Below are 18,938 nucleotides of genomic sequence, written 5' to 3' on the forward strand. Positions count from 1 at the left end.
GCTCTTAAAATAAATCATAGTGTGCCTTGCACTCTTTTACAAAAGTATTGACTTGTGCTTTTTCTTATGTGCCTTTCTCCTTGATTTAGGACTTTTCTACACTTCTTATGTTTCCAAATTCTTCTTGGCACTCCTTTATCTTTCATTTCACTTTTTCCTTAGCTTTGTCTTCTACTTTAGATTTTTCAAATTTTCCACCTTATTTATTTGAGGGTTAATATTACATCCCTCCTAGATGAGTACTCGGGTAAGTTACTTATGAATATATGTGTACATCATGTGGGTTCAAAATAAGGTATTTTTAAAACATCATTTTTATACATTTTTTACATATAGAAGGGTGTAATATAAAGGGGTTATTAATAGATTGAATAGAAAATATTATTTTTTATTTAGCAAAAAATCACAAATAAGGATATTTATAAATAAGCCTTGAATGTATGCGATGTAGAGGATATACATACAGTAACTTCCCCGAGGACGAGTGCCAATCCCATGGCACTCACCGTCATAGGTAGCAAGCTTTGGCATGCACCAAAGACGTGGGTGGAAGGGTTGTGTGTGGTTGCCTTGAAGGAGTTTTAGTGGTGGGGTGGATGAAGATCATTGTGCCATGTTATTGGCGAGGGTGGTTGGTGGTAGGGTTGTTGGAGTTGGAGATAGGGTTGTTCGTTATTGGGAATTGCATTGGTTGCTGGCACAGGTGGTAATTTGTGGGGATTCCACACAAGACAATTCTTTGGTAGTAGGGCTTGCATGATGGGAATGGGCCAAAGTGCAGAGTTGAGTGTTGATGAAGAGCTCACAACACTTTTGTTGGAGTCTACAATACCTACAATTGAAAACCTTGCAAATGTGGTCTCTCCCTGGGGGTAGTGCTAGTCTTCATATAGTGTGCACAAGATGTAGTTTGATTAGTTTGGGAGACAGGCCGGACTCTAGACACACTAGGCAAGTCGAGAGTAATGTCCTACACTTGAGGACCCAAACTGTGTATAGATTGTGGTACAGATATTATGTGAGTGCTCGTGCATACTTAGATAGTACCTAGTTAGGAGAGTGCTAGTCGGATTCCTTGTAGAAATGTGTGAATGAAGAAAGGGTTCAATGGAGTGGAAAAGATTGTTGATGTTGAGGAGTACACTGAAAGGATTCTTGAGATATTATTTGTGTTTTTGTCAACACGATGTAGGATAATTGAGCTCATTGACGTCGAGATTAGATTTGATCAGGTAGTGGGGGTCTTCAATGTCAGTGGTGGTGGATCGCCATTGTTGAGTATACTTGGAAAAAAAAAAAGTGCAATACCTAGGGCTGTGGCTACCTCATTGTGCAGTGTTGCATGGTGTTCGTGCTAGTCAAACTAGGAGTTGGGTCAAACCTCAAGGAAGCATGTGGTGTTGTCCCCACACTTGAGGATCCAATTTGTGTACATAGGAGGTGCCGGGCGTGTCACTTAGGGAGGCAGATCTAACCATAGGCGAGCACAAACTCCCTAGGTGTGTCCTACCCTTGATGTGCCCTAAGTGGAAGTGGGGGGATAGGAAGGGCAAGGGGGTTAGGTATAGAGCCGGGCTGACCAAGGCCACCAGATTTGCCTAACCTGAGGACCCCTAGGTGCAGTGTTTATAGCACTCTGATATACATGGAAAATCTCATTTTTTATTTCCTTTTTCTTTTTGTGAGTCTTTGTTTATTTGCTCTCTTTTTTCTTTGGAGATGCATTGGGAGGGGGCACGCTAGACATCATCATGATGCTCTACAGTTACATTCCAAGGGGGGCTAAGAGATTTGCTCTCTCTTTTTTCTTTGGATATGCATTTGGAGGGGGCACGCTAGACATCATCCTGATGCTCTACAGTGATTGCATTCCAAGGGGGGCTAAGAGATTTACCAAGGAATGCATGGCTTGGCATGGAGCCCTTTTCTCTTCTGGTTGTACTTGTTGTGGCCACGGAGGGGGACTTGGTTCCTACACTCATTATTTCTTTCGTTGATCTGATTTAGAGTCACGCCCTTCTTCGTAGACTAGCTCCAGTGGCTCCTGTTGAGGCGGCTGCATTTGTTGTTTTTGTTCCCCAATCCCCTAGCAATGAGAGTTCCTATGAGGTTCAACTAGTTGAGATTAGGGAAGCACATTGCTCCCCTACTCCTAAGCTAGTGTTAGGCTCACGTGTCATGGCATGGAGTCCATGTTGTAGCGATGTGCTAGCTTGTAGGCTAAGTCTTTGATTCCCTCTTTATAAGAGTAATCTCCTCCTCCCTTTTTGCCTTAGTCGTTCTTTCTCTTCTAGCATTTGCTTGCACTCTTCTTCTAATCTCTTCGATTCCTCCTCCACCCTTTGCAGCTCTCTATTTTCTTTGGAGGTGGATCGAGTTCTTCTTATGGGGATTTTGAGAGTGTCATTCTTCTCTCCGCTTGACTTGACAATTTTTTAGCCTTGCTGCTCATGGATTGTCCTCTTGCTCTCTTGCTGTTGAGATGGTTGGTCATTCTCCTTTTTATTAGTAACTCTCTCCATGTTGTCCTGTTGTTCCTTGTGGACTTTATCTCCCTCTTGTTCTTGGATTGGTGACGGCTTCCCCCAACACATTATACACATCCCTCCTTGGGTGTTTCTCAGTCTTGCTGCTGGGGCTAATAAACTTAGAGCCTTCTCCACCATTGCAGGGATCAACTCCATCTCCACTTGACGAGCTTCTTCTCCTCTTCTTATCGTCGCCACAATTTCTTTCAGTATCAAAGCTCCTCAGAAATTCTACGCACTTGCTGTAATCGATAACTTGCCCGACCTTCTCTACATACTTCTATAGACTGCACTGGTCTAAGAGTTATTTTATGACTGGCTCCTCCAAGAAGGAGTCTTTTAGGTTTAGGGTAAACTTGAATGTAAACTAGCTGAGATCCCTCGTTTCCACCATTAAGTTGTACTTTGCTTGCTCTTTCACCGTGAATGGGAGCTTACCACCTTAATCTTACCTCGAATGTAGAGTCTGGCAAAGAAAGAGAGAGTAACCAATGACAATGCTTTGGGCCATGCTCAAATGCAATGTGTGCTTTTTGCAAGGGTGATTTTCTCTTCATGGGGATTCCATCATGGCTCTTTGTTCTTGGAATTTTTGTCACTTTCTCCATAATGATTCTTTGTGGGGTTGGTGGTCTTGTGGTGACTTGGACATTGAACACTTCCATATAGAGACATGTGTCATCCTGCATTCACTTGGCAACTCGTGAAAGTACATGCAAGTCCTATGCTTCAATTATAATGGACATGTGTAGCTCAAAGAGACATCATTTATTTGAATCCCTTGGTATTGACTTCGATGCATATCACCTGCACTTGATTATCATAGCTTGTGTGTGTGTTGGCTTTGTTTTTATTTTTGTATTATCTATACACAGTTGCAAAACTTATTTATTTATGTACATTTTTATGAATCCATGTCACTTCCTAAGGATAAAAACCAATTGTAGAACTCAAGATTGTACTAGAGTGTGGCACAAGCATCCAGTACTTGTGACAACCTACTCAATAACAACAGATATTTTACAACATCGAGTAGCATGGTACCTTATCCAAGTCTACTCGCAACATGTAACTCCTCCTCAGTGAGAACCTTATTAGCCAAAGAGTTCTCTTGGCTAGTTTCGGCTAAGTCCATACCCTGAATAGCAGTCAGTATTCAGAAGGAAGTTGGTACCACATAGGTTGGGTCTCTTTGAGACCACCATTTGGCCAATCGCTCCTCCGAGACCGTCATAATCTAGGCTCCTAGTTCAGCCATTGTAACACAGTTTTCAAACCAATGTTTTTCAAATTGACTTCAACCCTTTGATTGTTGCTTAAGTTGCTCTATCTCTAAGAGATTTTGTTGGCAAAGTGCTTCATTGAATGTCACAGTTAAGGGTAGTTTGTCAGCCTCCTCGTCAGATATGAGTTGCATACACTTATGTAGGAGCATGTCATAGTGCTCGCTAAGACATTCTTGCTCTTCCCAAGATAGAGGACATGGCAAGTATTCCTTAAGCTTCTCCCTAGGGAATGTGCCCATGTCTGCAAGGACGTAGACATGTGCGAATATTTTGAGTTTAGCATCCAACTCAATCAAACACTCTGTGACACTTCTATGTTCTATGAGGGCTTGCTCAATTGCTATCTCCTATAAGATTCTGGGATTTTTTCTAGGACTACTAGCTGGGGGGTCGAGTCTAGATGAGCAAGATTGATCAATGCTAGGATTGCTCACATCCTTGATGTTTTTATGTTTTGCCTGAGGTCTTGCTGCTATTGTGTCATGGTTCTCCTTGGATGTGACTGGCATAGTCTTGTCACCATGTTGTGACAGTATTGTATCCACTCTTGATTAATCAATGTGAGTTCTATTATCAGTGGATTGAGTGTTGCAAGCAACCATTGATGGTAATGGTTGCTCTGGCTTTTCAGAGCACTTGGATGTGTCTGAATTTTCACCATTGTTAGGAGAGATGGCAACGGGTTCATTGGTGGATGAACTCGATGCTTTATTCCTCAGGTCTTCAGCACTCTTGGTCTCAATGTTCTTGGCATCTACAGCCACTAGCAACTGCCATTGTTTTCATTGTTTTCTCCTCTTTTTCTTGGGCATTGCGATGTATCCTTTAGGGACTCAGGACCTTGAACCAGGTCAACCATTGATGTGTTTGGTTGGGCCTCAACATTCTCTTTCTCTAATGTGTCCTTATGGGACATGGCTAAGGCCTGCTAAATGGCCTTGCTAGGTTGTGAGGATACAAGCTATGATTCCTTATTGGAAGAAGTAGCGGCTTGTTCAGAGGACTAGCCACTATTGGTCGACTGCGATCTCAAGTCCTTAAGAAGATTGGAAGTGGTCATGTCTTTTGTTGCCCTTTGAGCATTCACCAATGCAGATCGAGCATCCCTTGAGCTAGTCACGATGGATTGCACAGGCATAACCTTAGGTTGAGAGCTAAGGACAGTGTCATGATCCACCTTTTGGACATTCGGAAGCTTAGATGGAGATAGAATTTGGAATTGGGTAGCCACACTTGACAACTGTTTTGTTGTACTTCCTATGTTCGTTTAGGAAAAGAGAGTGTAGGAGATTTGGAACTCCTAGGTGGACTTGGCACTAGCTAAATGATTTGCTCATGGCTATGAAACAACTCTACCATTTGCTTTATTGAGCAATCAGCCTTATCATGAGCAACATTGCACCCTTGATGCTCATTATCCTCTTGGGAAATCAAAGGCTCCTTGGGCACTAGTGGCTTTTGTGCACATTCAACGGTTACACCTAATATCCACTTATTAGGCACGCTAGGTTGAGGATCTACCTTTCGAATAGTCATGTTTGGTTTCTTGCCTTGAGACTTGGATTTTCGTTTAGTTTTCCTCATGCGCTTATTTGCTTTTGATGCGATTTTGCCTTTAGCTAATAGAGAAGGTTTAGTAGGGGTTTTGGTACCCAAATCCATTGGCTACCTACATAATACCCTTGAGCATGTAGCAACACTTTGGATATCCATTGCGGTGTTGTGTTGGCTCTCCATCAATACCTCTATCTATAAGGCTTGGGCTTCTTTTGTGGTCTTCTACAATATTTGTAAGTCGAAAGCCTATCCTTGGCATTGTCTCTTGACCTTTTTGTTTCAAGTATGGCCTTGCTCTTTGGTTCTCTCTGTTCAACATGCGCTTGTACCAACTCTTTCAACAAGTCCTTGCTCTTGTTACTAGGCTTTCCCGATATGTCAGAATGCTCCTTGTCCTTTCCCTTGAGGTTTGATGAGTTCACCCTTACTAAAGGTTGTGATTATCCTCACACCCGATAGTGTCAAGTGTATCCTCAATGCTACATAACCAACCTCAGACTTCGTTGCCCTTTTGAAGGGTCATCCTAGGAGGGTTTCCTTTCCACAATTAGCACTATTTGGAGGAACATGGAATAGGATGGACAAGCTTTTAGTTTCAATAGTTACAAGGATTTTGCACTTCCCTATAAGTACTTGTTAGTATCCCCCGTAAGGACTAAGAGTTACATCAGTTGGTGTGAGCTCTAGTTGGCTTAGTAGGGTCCATGCTTCATAGGTCAAGATATTAAAATCAGCTCCTTCATCGATGAGAGCATCGATACAATGCTCCATTTTTGCGATGAGTTTGACCCTAAGATAAGCAGGCGATACTATGTCTTCATCTTTCGGGTCTTGGCTTATAAATTTAAGCCTTCTAATACATGCCCTTGAGTCCCCGATTGCAAACCCGATGTGGATTCTCTAATGATGTCTTGGGTCATCTGGACAGCGCCATTCAAGGTGCATGTATCGTTAGGACTGTCATTTCTAGTCATCCTCCCAGTTGTAGCTTGACATTGTTCCATTCCGTTTTGACTAGACGCAGTCTGAATGCAACATATATATGCTTTTGTGGTGTGGCCGTTTTGCCCTTATTGGCTAGATTGGTCCATTGAGGTTCTAGGGTCTCTGTTTGTCCTTGTTCGGATATGGGCTTTTAGTTGTTGTTTTGCAAGTGAAAATCTATGCTTGTGCAGAGCCATTACTACAGTAGGATCTAACTTGAAGGACTTGTCACAACGCACATTTTCTCTCCAACCTACTTGGGGGAGGCGCGGAGGGGGCACTTGCTCTAGATTTTACCCCTATGATAAATCTATGATGATGTGCCTTCGGCTCTATATAGTATTTGGATCGATTTCAGGGTCTACAGGTCAAAATTTTGAAAAAATCAAAATTTGACCCAACAAGTTCAAATTGCAAAGGCCGAACGTCCAACTCGGCCCATCATCCAAATGGCCGAGGGTCGAATGAGAAAATGGCCAAATGCAACTGGGCTAAATATCCAATTCAGCCAGTCCGAATGTGGTTATTCGAGGGCCAAGTCAGGTGGAACGAATGCAAAGTGGTCCGAATGGTGAATTTGACCATGTCAAATGTCAGCTGGTCCGAGTGGGGTTGGGCTAAGTCAACAGGGCCAAGGGCTGAATATTGAGTTCGTCTGAATGGTCAATTCGGAGACCGACTAGTGGGTGTCCGAGTGGTAGTGATTGATGTCAAGAATCACATGATGGGGGGATGTGCTTGAGCTGCTGTGCCAAACACACATTATATACATAAGAGGAAGCTCACTCAATAACACAAGAAGAGAGATGGAGGCCAAAAATGTTTTCTTACTAATTTCTTCTTCTTCTTCCACACACTATACAATGTACACAAAGTATAGATAAGATACAACATAAAGAAAAGTGGCCTTCTAATTCAAACAATGCATAACCGACTACACTAATCGACTGGCGTTATATCTTTGCCAGCTGTAGGTAGGTGTAACAAACTAAATATAATAAGTGATAAGTCAATGGCCATGTGAGTATCATAATGACCACCAACGTACTAACTGTAGACGTATGGACTCATTTAGCCAGACAGTCCATTGTCAATGTGCGCACGTGTTGAGCTTGCCATCTCAACACTCCCCCTCAAGCTCAATTCTATCTTCGCAACTCCAAGTAAGCTTCGGAACTTTCGAAGCCTCTCTACACCCAATGCCTTTGTGAAAATGTCAATTATCTGATCCTGTGTGTGTGCTGACACATACCAAGTCAATCTCTCTTGCAAGTACCTTCTCTCCCTCACAAAGTGGTAATGCACCTCAATGTATTTTGTCCTAGTATGGAACACTGGATTCCTAGCTAGCTGTATGCTGCTCATGTTGTCACAATGAATGACAACTGGACCATCTCCCTGCACGTCCAAATCACCTAATAACTTTTGCAGCCATACCACCTCACATGCTGCCATAGCGCACCTCTATACTCAACCTCTATACTTGATAAAGCAACTGTAGGTTGCTTTGTGCTGCTCCATGTAACTACTGCACTACTAAGGGAAAACATGAATCCACTTGTAGATCTTCTGTCTGACATGCTACCAGCCCAATCTGCATTTGTGTATCCAAAGACCTGTACGTCCTTACCTGCCTCATAAAAAAGTCCATAATGTAAAGTGGACTTCACATACCTCAATATACGTCTAACTGCATCCAAATGAGGCTTTCTAGGCATCTGCATAAACTAACTGACAAGGCCAATAGCATAGCTCAACTCTAGCCTTGTGATAGTCATGTAAATCAAACTCCCTATTATCCTCCTGAATATAGTAGGATCTTTTATCTCATCCCCAATGTCAACACTCAACTTCACATTTTGCTCCAATGGTATTGAAAGAGGCTTACATGCTATCATACCATACTTGGATAACATATCCAATCCATACTACCTTTGGGACAGCCATATACCATCATCACACCTGATCACCTCAATACCAAGAAAGTATCTTAGCTCACCCAGATCTTTCATCTCAAACTTCTTCTTCAAGAAGTCCTTAACTTCAACAATCCCATTGTCACTGTCACTTGTAATAATCAAGTCATCCATATAGATGACTACGATGACCAAACCTGCATCTCCCTTTCTCACATAAAGTGAGTGATCAGCATCAGAAATACAAAATACAATATTGACAATATACTCTCCAATCTTGTCAGACCATGCTCTAGGTGCTTGCTTCAACCCATAGAGCGCCTTCTTTAACCTGCACACATATGTGGGATGCTCTAAATCCTCATAACCTGCTGGTTGCTCCATATACACTTCTTCTTACAATTCACCATGCAAGAAGGCATTCTTAACATCCATTTGTTGCAAACTCCAATCTTTGGCTGCTGCCAAGGCAATCACACACCTAACAGTTGCCATCCTAGCAACTGGACCGAATGTCTCTTCATAATCTATGCCATATGTTTGAGCATAGCCTTTTGCAACCAGCCTAGCCTTATACCTACTAATTGAACCGTCTGCATTATGCTTGACTTTGTAAACCCACTTACAGCCAATAGCTTTCTTACCCTTTGGTAAAGGTACCAAATCCCAAGTCTTATTGGCTTCTAATGCAGCCATCTTCTCATCCATTGCTGCATCCTAATGAGCATAACCAACAGCATCCTCAAAACAAGTGGGTGTAACATCCTCAACTAGTTTCACCATAATGGTGAGTTGCATAACCTTCAAAACCAAATCTTTTAACAGGATATCTGACCCTGCTAGATCTGCGTACCACTAGATCGCTCAATGGAGCCTTTATATTACTATGAGCTCTCTGTACACCTGGTGTCCTGACTGAAGGAATGCCAAGCTCATCACCCAGACTCTCCAAACCACTAGAATCTACATCAAATCCCAAATTACTGGTAGATGCATCATTACCATCCAGCACTTTCTTTTTTCCTTTGTCCTTCCATGCAACACTTATAAATCCACCTGAAGATGTGGGGCTACTCCTTAGTCTCCCAGACCAAGGGCTCACTGTAGGTGTAGTACCAGATGATGTTTCTGGTCCACTAAGACTCCATGATTTTTGTTTATCTTTATGCACATAGATGTCTTGATCATTATCATCATCCAAAACATCACCAGCAGGTGAATACCAACTTCCCATCTCATCAAAGATAACATCCCTGCTCACTCTGAACTCACATGTGACAGGGTTATAACAGCGACACCCTTTCTGCTCTAAAGAGTATCCAATAAAAATGCATTTTTCTACCTTTGGATCAAGCTTCTTCCATAGCCGATCTAGCACATGAACGTATGCAACACAGCCAAATACCTTCAAGTGCGATACATCAGGCTTCTTGCCAATAAAGTATTCTTTAGGAGTCAACCCATGAACTGCAGTTATGGGAGTTCTGTTCATAATGTAGACAACAGTATGGACAGCCTCGGACCAAAAATGTTTGGGCATTTTCTTTTCATCCATTAATGCTTATGCAACTTCTGCAATATGCCTATTTTTTCTTTCTGCGACACCATTTTACTGTGGGATATACCTTCAAGTAAATTGCCTCTTTATTTTATGAGTCCTCAAGAAGCCACTGAACTCATTAGAGAGGTACTCTCCCCCTCCATCTGATCTCAAGCACTTCACTTTTAAGCTTGTTTTTGTTTCAACAGCTGCCTTAAAAGATTTGAAGTGCTCAAACACATCACTCTTTTCCTTCATGAAGTATACCCATAGCTTCCTTGAACAATCATCAATAAATGTGACAAAGTATTTGCTGCCACCAAGAGATACATTCTGTGTAGGCCCCCAAACATTTGTATGCACGGCATCAAGTATTTTTCTACTCACTTCTCTATGATGCGAGAAGGGTTTTCTTGCATTCTTACTAAACTCGCATGCTTCACAGACTTTATGCAATTCTGCAATCCTCTAGACTGCATTAATTTCAACCTTTGCCCATTTGCATGTCCAATATGTTTATGCCATATTTCAATATCTAAAACTACTCCTTTTCCTTTAGCATACATAGCAGCATCCATTGCAGGAATTCCAGGATGTAAAGTGAACATTCGGCCAACTCTACTTTCTTTTGTGGCCAACCTGCACGTATCATTAAAATATTCTACAAAATAACATTTTGCATTGAATCGGACCTGCAACCCCTGCTCTACCATTTGGCTAACAGACACTAGATTCTTTGTAATTGATGGCACATGTAATACATCTATCAGAATCTTTGTCTGGCCATCATACAAGGACAAGGGAACCTTTCCAATATGTGAAATTGGGTGGCATGAATCATCTCCCGTCTGCACATAACCTGGGTTTTGTAAGTCATGCATCTCTCCAAACCATTTAACATGGCTGGTCATATGATTAGATGCACCTAAATCGACATACCATAGATCATCATGTGTCCCCTTTCCTGTAACTGCATTCATCACATGCTCCATAACAAGCAGACACTCATTTTTGTCTTCATTCTGTCGTGAAGACGATGCATAGTTTCCTTGCTGCAATTTACCACTGCGAATATCATCCTTCTTAGCATAATAATTGGCTGCAATATGTCCTATTTTGCCACAATAATGGCAAACAATAGCAAATTTTCCAGAGCCTCTGTTCTACCATCCACCTCTTCTCTAGAGCTCCCCCTGCCTCTAAAGTTTCCTCTGCCTCCAGAAACCTGCATTTCACCAAACTATTGATTGAACCTGTTTTGTTGGTTATCGCCAGCACGTCCCATACCACAGCCTCTAGAAGAGGATCTACCACGTTCCGTTCCTAAAATTGAGTAAAATGCTTGGACATGTTCACCATTTCTTTCAGACGAATCACCCTGCATATTTATCTCTTCAATAATCATAAGAGAGATTAGCTCATCAAAATCTGGAAAGGGCCTCCGTACATATATTGAAGTAACAAATGATTTCCATGCCTTCTCATTGTTAAGGCCACTTAGAGTGGATGAAACCAAATCATTATCATCGAGTATTGCATCAATCATTGCTAAAGCATCTGCAATGCTCCTCATCTTCAACACATACTCATTGACAAACAGTTTTCCTTTCTTCAAGGTATTCAACTCTTGCTTGAGTTGAATCTTTCATGCCTTTGTATTTACTGAAAACATGCTCTCAAAAATTATCCAAGGTGCACGTGAATTTTCTACATTCATGATATATCCTAGCATAGTATTATCAATGACTACAGATAGCCAGTACATCACCTTTTTGTCTTTCGCATTCCACTCTTTCCATGCTTTTAACTCATTTGCAGTCGGAGGCATACCCAGCTCTGGCTCCTTTTCTTCACTTGAAACAAACTCATAAAGGCCCTTTCCAATGAGGAAGTTCATCACACGAAAATTCCATGAAGGGTAGTTATTCTTGTCGAGCTTCTCAATAATGGGATTTCCATTGTTCTCTGCCATTATCACAAACAAGGATACAACACAGCAAGCTAGTCTTCTGCAATCTTTCACACTGCAACTTGTTTGCAGATAAACCTTATGTTTGCTTCCTGCAAACACCTCAAAAATTACATATTCGCAATCTGTAACCTGTGCACCCACTTTCGGTCAATACAGCCAAAATCACATTGTACCCTGAAACTGTTGTTCGCAACCTTCCGGCTCTAAAATGGGGCGAAAAACAGTATCAGACACCCAAAAAAAACTGCAAGAAAGGCTTGAAGGGCTTATCTGCAGAATATACAATAATCTGCTTGCACACCAAATCTCACAGTAATCTGAGATTTTTGCTCTACCTTGCTTTCGGTGCCTCCACAGGCGACTATCCAAGAGAGAGAGTGGAAGAATGGGAGAGCTTCTTACCCGTTGCTTGCTTGCTCGAACCTTGCTTCTTCTCCTTCACTTTAGCCTTCAAAATCAACCTCTCTGAGCGGCGCAGCTCTGATACCATGTCAAGAATCATGTGATGGGGGGATGTGCTTGAGCTGCTGCACCAAACACACACTGTATACACAAGAGGAAGCTCACTCAAGAACACAAGAAGAGAGATGGAGGCCAAAAACGTTTTCTTGTTGATTTCTTCTTCTTCTTCCACACAGTATACAATGTACATAAAGTATAGATAAGATACAACCTAAAGGAAAGTGGCATTCTAAGTCAAACAATGCATAACTGACTACACTAATCGACTGGCGTTATATCTTTGACAGCTATAGGTAGGTGTAACAAACTAAATATAATAAGTGATAAGTCAGTGCCCATGTGAGTATCATAATGACCACCAACGTGCTAAGTATAGACGTGCGGAGTCATCTAGCCAAGTGGTCCATCAATGTTCGCACATGTTGAGCTTGCCATCTCAACAGTTGAATGGATTTGGGCTGAACGACCGAAAACAAGGTGGGCCAAGGGCTGATTTTGCGACTCAGCCCAAAATCGCCATCACTCGGAAGGGAGCTAAATGCAGCGCAATTTTGGGCAACGCAATGATAAATTGCTTGAATCACACGACTCAGGTCACAGCGTATCGCACACACCTCCAAATCAAATCTATGGATAAATGAGAAGAGTTTTATATAGCTAGAATAGCAAATAAACTCCAAAATGCAAATCGACAAAAAAATTAAACCCTCATGCCCTATTATGATAGCAGAAACCCTATTGCTTACTTTCCTTCTTTTTTCTTTGTTTTTTCCTACTCTATTGCATCCAAATCATAAAGCAAATACCTACACTACTCCAACATGATTTTCCAAATCCAAAAAATCAAAAACTTACTTGCTAAGGAGATCAAATACCTCTTCAAACTCCCTTGCTTCCTGCCTATCTACCTCAAGCATCGGTTCGAGGAAAATCCTACTTCAATGCTCGATTTGGAGCGCGCAAGCGCTCAAGGCTTGAATCCGTTGGTCCCGGGGCAACGGAACCAAAATGTAGAGGCGATCAATTGCCAAGACCCACGGACCGCTTATTGCTTCAAGCGTTCCAAGTCGAGTACTAATGGCTACCTCTCATATAGCTGATACACCATTCATCTCTATGAGTGTAGTGAGCTTACATCCGTGCCTGATTGAGTTACCTCCTCTTCTGAGCACTCTAGTAGCTCCACGATCCAAGTGTAAGCTTCAAGCAAGCTCCACACTCCAAGCTCCATTGTTGCAAGCAAGACAAGAGAAGAAAATAGAAGAGAAGAAGAGAGGAGAAGATGAAGAGCTTCTCCACCACGGTCCATCACCCTTACACACTCACTCCCTCACACTCTCACACTCCCTCTCTCAAGCACAAACTCAAGCAAGCAAGAACAAGAAGAATAAGAAGAGAAGAGCCACTTTTGGCCACACATAAGAATGTTCAACTTTATATACAAAACCTTAAATCTCTTTTGGGCGGTCATCCCCTTATCCCCTTTTTTACTCTGCCGACTATGGCCTAGGGCCCGTCTACCTTTCCAAATTGCACGGGTGAGAGCCCGTTGCTCTTTAAAAAAATCATGGTGCGCCTTGCGCTCTTTTACAAAAGTATTGACTTGTGCTTTTTCTTATGCACCTTTCTCCTTGATTTAGGACTTTTATGCACTTCTTGTGTTTCCGGATTCTTCTTGGCATGCCTTCATCTTCTGTTTCACTTTTGCATTGGTCTTGTCTTTTGCTTCAAATTTTTTGGGCTTTCCACCTTGTTCGTTTGAGGGTTAACAAATGGAAGCTCTAATATGTAGGCATTTCTACCAAGACACTTAATGGTTTTGTAAGAACCACAATATTTGGAGCTAAGTTTCTTAAATTGTCCAAGGGATAGTAAAATTTTCTTTGGCTAGAATCTTAAGAAAACCGTGTCTCTCTCTTTGAAGATTCACAAAGTTCTCTTGGGGTCCACATAGGCCTTTTCTCTATCATGTACTACGGTAACCTTAAAATCTTGGCCGATTGCCTTGGTTTGCTCCTTCATATATTCTAACATTCTCTTGGAAGCTTCAACTATTATTAGGGTAGGAATAGAGAAAATTAGAGAAAATAGGCACTCTTGCCTATATAACACTTGGAAGGGGGTCATTCCAATACTTTATTGATTCAAAGTATTATAAGGGAAGTCAACTAGAGCAAGTACTCAATTCACTTCTTTGGCTTTCTACATCAAGAAGCTCTTTGAATATCTTTTAAAATGTGGTTGACTTACTCAGTCTACCCATCAGTTTGAGGTTAACAACCTCTACCGAAACAAAGTTGGGTAACAATGGCTTTTTGAAAGATACAAGTCCAAAACATAAAAGTGAAACGTAAATCCTTATCACTAACAATTATCTTCGACATCCCATACGATCAAAATCTTTCCTTGACAAAGGAACTAAGAATGTCAAATGCCTTAAAGATAGTTTTTACACGAATGATATGTGCTACCTTAGTCAATATATCAACAACCACTAGGATGGAGTCATATCCTCCTTGTACAATTGGAAGAACAACTAAAAATTCCATACTAATGTATTCCCACTTCATCTTAGAGATGTCAAGTAGATGCAACTCTCTTGGTAGCTTGATTATTTTAGCTTTGAGCCACTGACAACTTGGACATTGAGATATATGCCTTAGTACATGAACTTTTATTCTTGGCCAACAATAGCTTTTTCTTACTACATTTACTATCTTTGTATGGTCAAGATGTTTGGCTATAGGATGATCATATGCTTTCCATAAGATCTTCTTTTTTAGGTTTCAATCCTACTGCTGGTTATGCACAACCTATGCTGATTATACAAGACTTCACCTTCTATGTACCAATGCTTACACTTACCCTTCTTCTTGATGGTTTTCCCTTCTACTTTTATAGTCTTTGTTATCTCAAGGTATTCAAGATCCTTAGGAATTTCTACAACTACTGCCTCCAAAATGGGATTGATATGCATGGAAGTTAAACTCATAAGAAATCTCTTTCTTAAGGGTTCCTCCAAGAGTAAGGAAACCATAAAGACTTTCTAGCTAAGAGCATCCAGCTATGACATGATCCTTTCCTAGGCAATATTTGATTTCAAAGCAAATTCCTAGAGTACTTCAATTCGTCTCCTTTGCCTCACATTGAGATATGACTTGGTAAAAATCCACTTAAGGCTTTTGTGATCAATTATGAGTGTGAATCTTCTTCCAAGAAAGTAGTGAAACCATAGCTTCAGTGCATGGTTAACTACTAAAAGATCTAGATCATGCATGGCGTAATTCCTCTCATAAGGTTTGAGCATACGAGAGGAGTACACTACTAACTAACCTTCTTAGGTAAGAATACACCCAAGCATCATAATGCTAGAATCAACATGACAATGAACTCAAAATCCTTTGAGAAGTCCATCAATTTTAGGATGAGGATAGTAGTAAAGCATTCCTTCAGCTTTTGAAAGCTTTCCTACTCTTGTGTTGTCCATATGATCTTTGCTTGTTTCTTGAGCAGTTTGGTGAGAGGTGTAATTGTCAGTGATAACCTTCATAAAGATCATATAGCATCCAATCGGACCTAGAAATCTAGATATATTTGACATTCCCAAGATTGAGTGATATGCCTTTCTTTGAGACGATAAAGCCCAAGTACTTGATGTTCCTTTTTTAAAAAGCACATTTGATCTTCTTGGCAAAGAGCTTGTTTCCATAGAGAGTATTTTAAACAATCCAAAGATAACTTGGATGATCTCCTTCTTATTTGGAATAGGTCAAATTATCATCAAAGAAAGTAAGAACAAACTCATTAAGATACAACGTAACAATACCATGGACCCCAACCTATTAAAGATAGTATGAGATTCGATTAGCTTGAAGAACATTACAATGAACTCATAATGGCCATACCTGGTGTTGAAAAATTGTTTTTGGAATATCCTCTTCTTTTATTCAAATTTGATAATATCTAGACCTTAAGTCGATATTTGAGAAGAACACAACACCTTCCAACCTATCCAACAACTCATTGATCCAAGGAATAGGATGCTTGTTCTTGATATTCACCTAATTTAATCCCTTATAAGGTTCTGTCTTTTGTCTTATGGAAAAGGATAGGAGCACTCCAAGGTGAGTTGTTAAGACTTACGAATTTATGATCCAATAATCATAATCATATAGCTCTAAAATTGACTTTTCTAGTTTCTCCTCCTAGTTGAAATTTGATGTTATTAACTACTTGCATTCAAATTGTGTCCCTTCCCTTTGTTAATTCTACCAAAAGTTTCTTAACAAATTCAAGACTTAACTTTAGCACCTTTGCATACTTAGGAGAAATAAATGAGTGGTAGCTACACAATCAATAAGGTTTGAAAAGGAGTATCTTGTTGATATGTTGAGACCTAGATGACAAAAAACTATCGCCCAATGCCTTGATTATTTGCAGCAGCATTGATGGAGCCTCTTTCAACTTCATAAAATTTTCTCACTTATTATTGACACTTGAATCAACAGAGTCTTTTTTTTTCAAGAGATTCCCACCTACTCAAACCATCTCTCACATAGTCAACTCATACTCTAGCTCCAAACCATCAATACCTCTCCTCTCACCCTTGTGTTGTATTCCAAATTGAAGAGAAGTTGTTAATGCCCTCATGACCCAAGTGGAGTCCTTCAAGCTACCACCTCACCTTCTTCCAACTACAAGCTACCATTACTCCAAGCCAAGAGAAGAAGATAGAGGAAAATAATAAAAAGAAGAGAGAAAAGGAATATATATATATATATATATATATATATATGGAAGAGTTGTTTCCCACCTAATCCCTCTCTATCTCTGTCATACACTCCCCCTCACTCAACCTCTTAGCCTCTCAAGCTACAAAAGTTGTGAAAACGACAAAGGAAGAAAAGTTGGAAATAAGAAAAGAATATGAAGCTTCACCCTTGCTAGTTCCTCAATCCACCTCACACTCTCAAGCTCACTCTTTCTCACTCTTAAGCTATGGAGGATAGAAGCTTGTAGATAAGCAAATCAAGAAGATGAACTCTAAAAGTATGCATACACAAGAATGAGCTCCTTATTTATTTTTATGCACTTTATACATGGGGGTTTCATTTAGGGTTGAGCACCCTCTATCACTTTTGTTCTTGTAACCGGACTTGTTTTCTTTATAATCCACTTTGGATTTTTGGACATCTGCATGTAAACATAAATAGACTTCCCACAATATTCAAAATTGTTGTGGCTCTACTATTCTAATCATGGTTGCATTTACAACTTTAAGGGTTAATAACAACACTTCAATGATCTCATAAACCCTAGTGACATTACCTTCCACATAGAACTCTACCTTTTCCACATTGTATGGAGGGCTAGAGGGGTTCTTCAGTCTACATGAGTGGATGGTAAATTTGTCCTTATTCCACAAACATGTATTGATGGACCACTATCTCAATCAAGTCAATGCTCTACCATCTCACTAAGAGAACTACTTGCAATTCTACTTGACTGTCTACCAACATACACTCGAATATAATAAATCGTATTCAAGCCATCCTTAATATAATAAATCTTATTCAAACCATTCTTAAGAATAAATATTCCTTAAAAATACAAATCACATTGCATACAATGGATGTTCTTTATTGTTCTCTTCACCATTCATACACTTTCATATATTTGGACACAATTTATATAATTGTTAGGCTACATTTTTGAACATCTAGGTGAAAAGGCAACTTCTACTTTTTAATCAATTATTATCATGTGATATTCAAAATACGGTATCACACCTATTGATGCCTTTAATGTACTGCTCAAGCACTTACCCTCGTGCTTCAATTAGTCTTTTTATTGCACTATGATTGATTCTTGAAGTGTGTGAATCAACCAATTGATTCATTTGTTCCTTGGGTGAGTACTCTGATGGTATGCAAGCATGGACCTATGTTTCACGACAAAATTCTTTTAAGAACATGGATGGGGTGCATCATGCATCGATCACCAAGGATGAATTACACTTTTTGCAATATTTGTTACAAGCGAGCTAGTGATTCCTCAAAATCACTCAAACAATCGCAATAAATTGTTGTTCTATAGGATGCACTCTTTGCAAAACCAACAATATCAAGATATAAATGTATAGCCCATGTGCATGAGTTGCAAGATATAATTGTCTACCACATGAAATCTTTGCAAAATTGTGCAACTACAAGGCTCTTAGGGGGATTGGTTGTTGAGGCTTGCTTGATTCTAGATGTGAGTAGGATATTACTTACTAGTTCTTATTGGATCACCTCAATTTATTTTGGATCTTGTCCTTGTCAATTATCAAGATGTTTAGCTTGGCCAATAATGATTAAGTGGCACTAAAATGGGCAATCCATTTGGATGATGTTATTTCTAAGGATGAGGTGAATAATGTTTTGCTACATATTCCTTAAAAAGGTTTGCTTTCATCACATTAGTTGGCCATTCCTTTGAGAATTAATATCTTCCATTCATTTTAGTATTAGCATTATCAATTGTATGCATATTATTAAATGGTAAGGGTTCAATGAAAATTCCCTCTTTCAAGCAAGGCCACTCTCTTATCCAATTGTTTGCTTCAATGAGCTAGCAACTAAAGACCATCTTCTTGGTTTAACTCTCTCTTGTGGCCAAAAGCTCCTTGGTAAATTATTCGCAAATATTCAT

Source organism: Lygodium microphyllum, chromosome 2 (genome assembly GCF_053477565.2).
Source record: "Lygodium microphyllum isolate KBCC chromosome 2, Lygodium_microphyllum_v1.1.10, whole genome shotgun sequence".
Classification (NCBI taxonomy): Eukaryota; Viridiplantae; Streptophyta; class Polypodiopsida; order Schizaeales; family Lygodiaceae; genus Lygodium; species Lygodium microphyllum.